This window comes from Hippoglossus hippoglossus, chromosome 24 (genome assembly GCF_009819705.1).
Source record: "Hippoglossus hippoglossus isolate fHipHip1 chromosome 24, fHipHip1.pri, whole genome shotgun sequence".
In the NCBI taxonomy this organism is placed as follows: Eukaryota; Metazoa; Chordata; class Actinopteri; order Pleuronectiformes; family Pleuronectidae; genus Hippoglossus; species Hippoglossus hippoglossus.
Genome location: NC_047174.1, coordinates 1075198 through 1084097, shown reverse-complemented (window position 1 = coordinate 1084097; position 8900 = coordinate 1075198).

Genomic DNA, 8900 nt, shown 5'->3' with positions numbered 1-8900 from the left:
AATACTGATCACAAGCTGTGATCAGTTAAACTTTCATTTTGAAATGATATAAACAGATAAACTCGGATGAACTCGTCCCTCGTGTCTCTTTGTGTCTGCTCCAGATATTTCTTCTTGGTTTGTCGTCCTGTCACTCGTCTTGTTTTCATCCCCTCTTCAGAGCGTGGGGCCTTTGGTTCCAACCACCTCCACCCAGAGTCTGACGCCGTCCGGACCTGAACAAGAGCTGTCCCATGTTTCTGTGTGTTGTGGACAATCGGACGTTTCTTACTTCATGTACAAACCAAACCTTGTGCCTGTGTATTCTGCTGCTGCTGTGTTTTCCGTTCTCCTGTCGGCCCCAGAGCCAAACCTCCATGTTCAGGACTCACCTGACTCTCAACAGACGAATTTAGTTATTTCAGAAATTCAGGTTTGCTGATGTGTCTTTGATTTTCCTCTCAAGTTCGTCTGCCGCGTCGTTAACGGAGAAACGTCTGTTTTCCTGTGACGGGCCGAGGCTGTGGATCAGAAACACAAGACACAGATTCTGAGCCGCTTGGCACCGGCGTTCGAGCAGAAGATTGAGAAGACGAATGTTTTCCGTTATTTTAAAACTAATGTTTTTCTTTGCGCGGCCTCACACTGAGCTTTGCTCTCAGTGGGACGCAGGTTCCAACACCACCACGTTCTCCGAATTTGAAAAGAACGAACATTTTGATACCAGATGCTGGTATTTACAACCTCATTAGTTTTCTTTGAAAGCAGGATTTCCTTGAGGATTGAGGAAAATAAAACCACTCTACTGGCGTGTGTGACGTGTGTATTAACAGCAGGTGTAACGTGAAGAGCAAACACAGCTTCCTGTGGACGAACGTCTCACACAGCAGAGGACGGAGGACGGGGGTCTAACGGGGTCAGAGGTCGTTTACCTGGAGCAGCTGAACAAAGAATGTGTGAAAGTCCCACATGCAGACATCATGTTTTAAATATTCAGCCTTGTTTCCACTCAGGTTCTTTTGAATGCATAAAGTGAAAATGTGTCATTTCCAAACTTCTCACATTGTCTCTTGTTCTTTTTGCTAATTTATTGAATTTGTGTTTGTGTGGAAAAAAACCAGTGATCTCATGAATCCATAATTTAGATTTTTGTTAACTCTCTTCTCTAGAACAGTGTGTTGGAGGTGATGTCACCGGCAGCACACACACACACACACACACACACAAACACACACACACACACACACACACACACACACACACACACACACACACACACACACACACACACACACACACACACACAGGGATATGATCATCTAACACATGACTCAGATTGTGATTATCTGATCGTCACTCTCTGCTCGGGCCAAAACAAACCTTCTCCTCACAGCTCGTCCGTCCAGACGCTGAATGAATCCGACTCTTTAAACGTGTGAGGAAACTGAAATCATCACTTCACTGAAGTCTTATCTCTGCTGCAGCTGGAAACATCTGCCTGCACATTTCTGGAGCTTTGACGAGGAGAAGGAATTAACCAACACCTCACGTGAACCCTGGGAGAAAAGACAATCGTGTTAAGCGACTTCATTATTTTTCACATGAACATCGATGACCCGTCCTACGAGGCCCAAACACTTTAGAGCCTGACACCTCCAGAGGCTCAGCTCACTGTCAACATCAGTTTGTACAAAAAACTCTTGAGCTTTAGTTTGAACGAAATTCAATTATAATTTCCCGTCTTAAATTTCCTGACAGCAGAAATCCACTGTGTAGTTTAGTGAAAACAGGTTTTCGTCGCCACTTCCTCGGAACGTTTACAAAATAAAGAATAAAATCAAAGAAGTTTAAACGAGCCGACTGCAGCGGATGAGATCTCAGTGAACCGATTATCTAACGAGCTTCTTCCTTTATGTTTTAATGCTCAGCAGAGTTATGAGGTGCTGCGTCATTAATGTTGTATAATACAGATTTATTACACCGTTAAAAAGAAACAACTTGAGAAGTGAGTCACAGCTGTAAACATTGTTTACATCTCATTTTGTTATCGACTGTCGAACGTGTTAAACTCACAAACGGAAAAATAAAACTTCAAATCAAAGTGTTTTAGAATTGAAGTTATCAATTGTGTTAATATAACTGTTAACTTTATTTGAACAAAGTTAATTCATGTGCGTCACAAACTGAAGTAGTTTTTCAAGTTGGTAAACATTTTTTTATTCAGTGCACTGGTGCCCAAGCTGTGACCACCCCCCCCCCCCCCCCCCCCATCTGTAGTGATACTGTTCTACATATTTAATGAAATTATTTTTGATATGCAAGTATATTTTTGTTATATTAATGTTTAACGCCATGTATAAGGTACTTATCAACATGTGCATGGATAGTATTTTAAGTATATTATGTATATACAGTATTTAATTAAATAAATGCATCATATTGGTCTTTTTTTTACATTTTTCCTTCATCTTAGTCTTATGAGATAAAGATGTTTTGTGTGTTTTTAAATCCAAACATCAATCTGCTGAAGAAACTAAATAAAAAGATCAAACCAGATTCCAAAACCTCCAATAAAATATATCAATGTTCCTCAGAGAAGATAAAATAATGAATCCAATAAAAGCAGGAAACTGACTGATGTTCTGCTGAATTCATCGCGAAGGCCAGGAAGGTTTTTAAAGATCGGCTCCAGATCACGATGCTCCACTCGCACGTTAATTATTGTTTCATGTGGAGATGATTATTGTCGGTGAGGCAGCAAACTGGAATGTGCACGATCACTGTGAGTCTATTATCTGTCTGTGTAAATGAGCCACTGCAGAAAAATATAGTTTTATTGTAGTCATTGCAGTCGTGTGACCTGCAGGAGGCGCTGCCGCTCTGCTGGTCAAACTCAGAGACCGTAAATAAAGATGGACGACACGTCTTCACGTTTCCCTTTGAACCAAAATGAAGCCAAAATACGAACGACACCATCTTGTGTATTTGACGTCAGAGTCTGTGGAGCCGTGGTGTCAAGGTCCCATTAATACCTGTCGACCAATCAGGAGTCAGTCTCAGCTGTCAATCATATGACGTCTCATCATAACTAATCAAATCCAAACTGATCAGAAACACTTGAACCATCAGTGAGATGAGAACGACCTGAAATGAGAGAAACCTTCATTTATTTAACGTCTACTTTTAGTTTGGTCCATGTCCCATCTGCTAACATGGAGGAGGCTGGGTTAATGACTATTACTCTGGCCTGCCACCGGGGGGCGATGAAGATATTTTGGCTTCACCTTTGGGAGCCGCCATGTCGTCCATCTTCATTTAAAGTTTGTTTACACCCTTAACACTTTAAATAATAAGGAGGTTTCCATCTGTCTTTACTTTGTCGACGCGTTTTAATTTAAAACAAAAAGCGAAACACTGACGACTACGATATAAACTAGTTTTTACGGCTGCAGATTTCTGAACGTTGTTTGTCCGGATGAAAGCGACGTTCAGAGAAGTCATCTGTCGGAGGAACAACGGATCGGAAGTGCGACCGCTTCCGTGAGCAGAGATTATAAATTCACCCTTTGTACGTTGAAGGGATCTAGGTTCATGTTGCATTAAAGAAAACAACAAGACATTAAATCAGATGTTTAAGTTTTGTTCTGACTTTTGGACTATTTGGATTTAAATATTCCTGACCCTCAGAGGATGAACCCCCCTGGTTCTAATGATGCACTGACGTTTCCTGAAGTGTCACCAACAGGTTTTAAAATCCACTCGTCAAACATCTTCCTCAAACACTCGGAGAGGAACCGTCTCTCCACACGTGGAAATCTGTGTGAAGGTAGAAAAGAGCCTGAGGATTTTGGGCTGTGACCAAAACGTTCAGCTGGACTCAGATAAGCTTCAGAAGATGTGACATGAAACCTGAGTCCTAAGATCAGGAGGGTCGTGTTGACTTAATAAAATGTAAGCAGACGACGTCTCGTCATTGATCCGTTTCATCTGGAATCTGTTGGTTCATCTGGACTCTCACATCCATCATCTTTCTTTTATCGTCTTTCGGACGAATGTCGTGGGAGAGAGAACACAACAAACACTCGATTTAATCCACATCAGACTCTCCGACCTGCTTTCAAACACAAACTGTCCTCACGTCGGCTGTGAACCGATACCAGTCTGACATGTGATCCCGATCCCGTCCTGCGTGCAGCACCTTCGCCACATGTGGACACGGTTAGACAGAAAATCCCAGACAGAGGTTGTTTGTTTGGCAGAATTTATGATGACAGGAAAAATTCTTCCTGTGAACTCCCGGAGAAAACAGGTACGTCTGTCATCAACAAACGACACGAGGTCACTCAGCAGGTGACGTGTGGTCTGACTCACTGGGGTGTGTGTGTGTGTGTGTGTGTGTGGGGGGGGGGGGGGGGGGGGGGGGGGGGGGGGGGGGGGGGGGGGGGGGGGGGGGGGGGGGGGGGGGGGGGGGGGGGGGGGGGGGGGGGGGGGGGTTATATCCTGGATTGAAAGGTCTAAGATGTGGTTATCATGTTGTTTATCATCCTCTCATCACGGGAACGATCTCTGAACTTCTCCTGCTTCTCGAGCGTTGATGTAATGGTTTGTTCTCCTCCCACACGTCACAGGATTTCCCAGCAGCTCATGTGAGTCACAAACACAAACTGACCTCGTCTGAGAGGAAAATGATCTGAATTCAAGATATTTACAGGAACACGAGGTCGAGCTGTTTATCTTCAGGATGAATCCGGGGGTTTGGGACTGAAACCTTCACATGACGTTTTCCTGGTTCAGAATCCCACGGTGAACTGTTTCCTGTGGTTTGTTGTGCTGTTGTAAATGGACCTGCTGCATCTGGTCACCTGTCACCGGTCGTCATGTGACAACAGAGAACCTGGACCTTCTCTCAGTGGAGCTCAAACCTCCATCAGGGACCAACACTCACCTTTAGATTCTCATTTCTATCTGGACCAACATGTGTCTTACTGACCTTGACCTCTAACCTTTGACCGATCCGTTCCCAAAGTTAGTTATCTGAAGATAAAGCATATTTATATATTGATGAGCACAAATACACAGTTAATAGGATGTGGTCACATGTCATTTGTAAACTTTACGAGTCGCCTGAAGTCATAAACATCTGGATCGGATGTGACCGGGGGGACGATGAAGGACACACTTAACGTGTTTCATTTCTCTGCCACTGACAAACTCTGAGAACCTTTGTGGCTCCGGTTTGTTAAAGTATTTTATAAACTGGACAAACTGAGTATTTCACAGCTGGAAGCTTCTTTCCACTGGGACCAGTTCAGCTTCCCAGTCAGTTTCATAGTTCTGGCTCCTGTGCTTTAATTAAACCTTTTACTGCGGTGATGATAAAATCCACGGCCACATGATCCCCAGTTAAATGTTGTGTTAAAATGCTGAATTCACACAGATATCACATCGACAGCACTTTTCTCTGGACTTTAGGTTGTGACCTTGTTTTTAATGCTGCTTCTTATTTAGTCTACTGCCCCCCCCCCCCCCCCCCCCCCCCCCGTTTGTCTCCACCTGACTTGGACGAGACATAAAATGCAGAGTCACGCTCACAGATCTATAAATATTTAAAACCTCCCACTGATGATTTAGCTCTTCTTATTTCCATCTCTGCAGCCAGACGGAGACACTCAACAACCGAGCAGATTCACAAACACTGGACGTCATCGTAGAAACAGATTCCCTCACTCACCAGTGTTATCACCGGTCCACTCACCAGTGTTATCACCAGTCCACTCACCAGTGTTATCACCAGTCCACTCACCAGTGTTATCACCAGTCCACTCACCAGTGTTATCACCAGTCCACTCACCAGTGTTATCACCACTCCACTCACCAGTGTTATCACCAGTCCACTCACCAGTGTTATCACCAGTCCACTCACCAGTGAATCCAGCACGTTCAGGATGTTTGGAGTCATCGGGCCTGAAGCTGCTCTCGTCTCCAGCCGACCATGGACGCTGCTGCTCCTCGGGACACGACCACGTTGCCCGAGTCGCTCACCAGAGGCCTCGGATGCTCTTTATGGATTTATGGATCTGTCTGTGGTGCTGAGGTCACAGCTCAGGGTCACAGACTCGTTACCCTCTGGAGTTAAAGAATACATAACTAACATGGCCAATTTTAAATATTTCATAAACTACAGATGTATGTCGGATGTTTTGTGAAGCACTTGGTAACATTATTAAGAAAAGTGCAGGAACATATTTATTATATTATATAATCAGTTAATTCCTCATCAGTATTGGAGGAAACACAAAGAGATGAAGACAACGTGGACATGAGCCAGAGCTCGTCTCTCTGGGGAATTCGTCTTATTCTCAAACACGTGACGTCAGCGAACCTCAAGGTCGAAGCAAGTTTTCAAAGAACAACAGGAAGAAGATAAAGCATCAGGATCATTAAGCAGCACACAGACACACACACACACACACACACACACACACACACAGACACACACACACACACACACACACACACACACACACACACACACACACACACACACACACACACTCACTCACTCAGTTCAGTGTGTTTCCCATTTGAATTGATTTAATTTCCTGTTTTTCAGCTGCCTTAAAAATATTAAATATGATTTAACAAATTAATGAGACGTAACAGTAACCGTGTGTTTTACATCTGTCAGTGACATCATTTCTTCATCTCAACCATTGGAATAACGATGTGTTTTATTAAACACGTCAATAATATTTATTTAATGAAATCCATGTTTGTGTCATTATCTAATAATAATTTGGTTAATAAAACATCAGCTTCATTGATTTTAACCTCAAACTAACCTCATCCTGTGTTTGGAGGGTTGCTGGTTTAAAATCAGTGTAGAAGGAGTCCGACACTACTGAAGTGCCTTTGAGCAAAGCACGTGAAGCTCTGGTGCTAACTGTGCTAACTGAGGATCTGCTCACTCAGCTGAGAGATGCTCGTCCTCTTCTCTTCACACCTTCCTGCTGGTTCCAGGTTTATGTGATTCAAACTAAACTCATTAGATATTATAATAAAATTACCCAAACTCATAAATATCACTCTCATAAACATGACCCTTTAAAAAAATCCATTATTCTCTGAAAATCAACGAAAATGTCCAAACGTTGAATCTCACGATGTTAAGAGAAGATTTATTGAATCTTTAATCTTTGTCTCAGTAACGTATTATATTGTAATAGAGACATTTCATAATGACATCATCATGACGACAGACGACTGGTTAATAAGCTGAAGATCATGTCGCTCATATTATTGGCTGCAGGAGCTGATGCATTCCCATGTGACCTCATCATGATGTAATCGCTTCAGGTCGCGGAGGCAGAGACTTCCTCATGACGTCATGTGATGAGGAATACGGTTCTGAAGCTTCAGATCTTCTCTCTCTGTCATTTTCAGGATCTCATTTAACAACGTGTCACCACTGCTGCCCACTGAGATCAGAGTGAGGAGGAGGAGGAGGAGGAGGAGGAGGAGGAGCGAGCCCCATCTCATTAAACTACTAAATGTTTCCACTGACATCATGTCCACTGTGGAAATGTAAAGTTCTGCTCCGTCCCCATCGATCAGTGTCAGCTTCTCAATCCGCAGCAGCTTCCTCCACCTTTCACACGACCTCCATCTTTGTACAGGAGCCAGGACGGTTCTCAGATCAGTGAGCTCGCTGAGCACAGCTCGTACATCATCACGGCAGCGTGTGATGCACAGATCTGAGCGGATGTTTTACACAACGTCTCTGTGTTTGCACCATGGTGATAAATCATCAGACTTCTACTGAGGCTGGTTTCCTGACGTTTGATTTGTTGAATAAACGAAGGTTCAAAGTTTGAACTAAACCCTGAACTCAGTTTCTTTCCTTCAGGTTTCCTGCTCGTGTCTGAAGGAATCGTCTCATGTTGTTTCATGAACTAATCGATTTTATGAATATGAGCATCAGCCCTTTAAGTCCCATTAGCTTCAAGGTCCATTTACTGCATTTCTGTCCCTTCACCTAACCCCGTCTGTCGTGGTAGACTCCACCCGGCTGGGCCTCCCTGCCGCATAAAACAAATACACCACCTCTTGACTCAGCACGACACAGGCTGGATATACATAAACACACTGCACATACATGATTATACTGAACATACATTAAACACACGTGAACATGCACGTGGCTGAAGCACTAGCTGTGGACGTGAAAGTAGTTTGAACCGATAACAGTGAAGCTCCTGAAGCCTCATGTGACCCACAGACCTCCGACTCAATCCCATCTGCTCAGAGAGGAATCTTCTGGAGGTGTGAACGACCTCACTGCTCACAGTTTATTTATTATACAGCAGAAGATCTCCTCCACAACATGAGCTCACTCTGTCTCTGCTTGTCTTGTCTCTGGTAAAAACACACAAAGTGACACGAGACGTCATCTGGTGTCGGAGACGGTTCCAGGTCCTTTCTCAGACCCGTCTTCTCTCTCTGACCAGCAGGGGGAAGGAACGTGGTGGAACGACCCGCTGCTCGTGTTCGGCTTCACGTCCTGAGATCTTCACTCGGTTCCAGCTGCAGCTTTAGTTCTCCACTGGAACAAAGAGACAATGTGAGTGTGATTCATCATCACAGAGACAATCATCAGTTTACATGACGCAGAGAAGAGCAACATCTGGAATTCACTGCGACTCCTGCGTCGCTCGACTTCATCAGCTCGACTTCATCAGCTCGACTTCATCAGCTCGACTTCCACCCGTCACGAAACTGAGCAGCGCAGAAAGTCGTCGGAGCAACAAGAGGGAAACATGAAGAAATAAAAGATCTGGGGTCTGAGCGTTGAAACGTCAGAATGAGACGTCACCGCCGGATTGTTCAAGGTCACCAGGGTCGTCACTAACGAGAATCAGCTC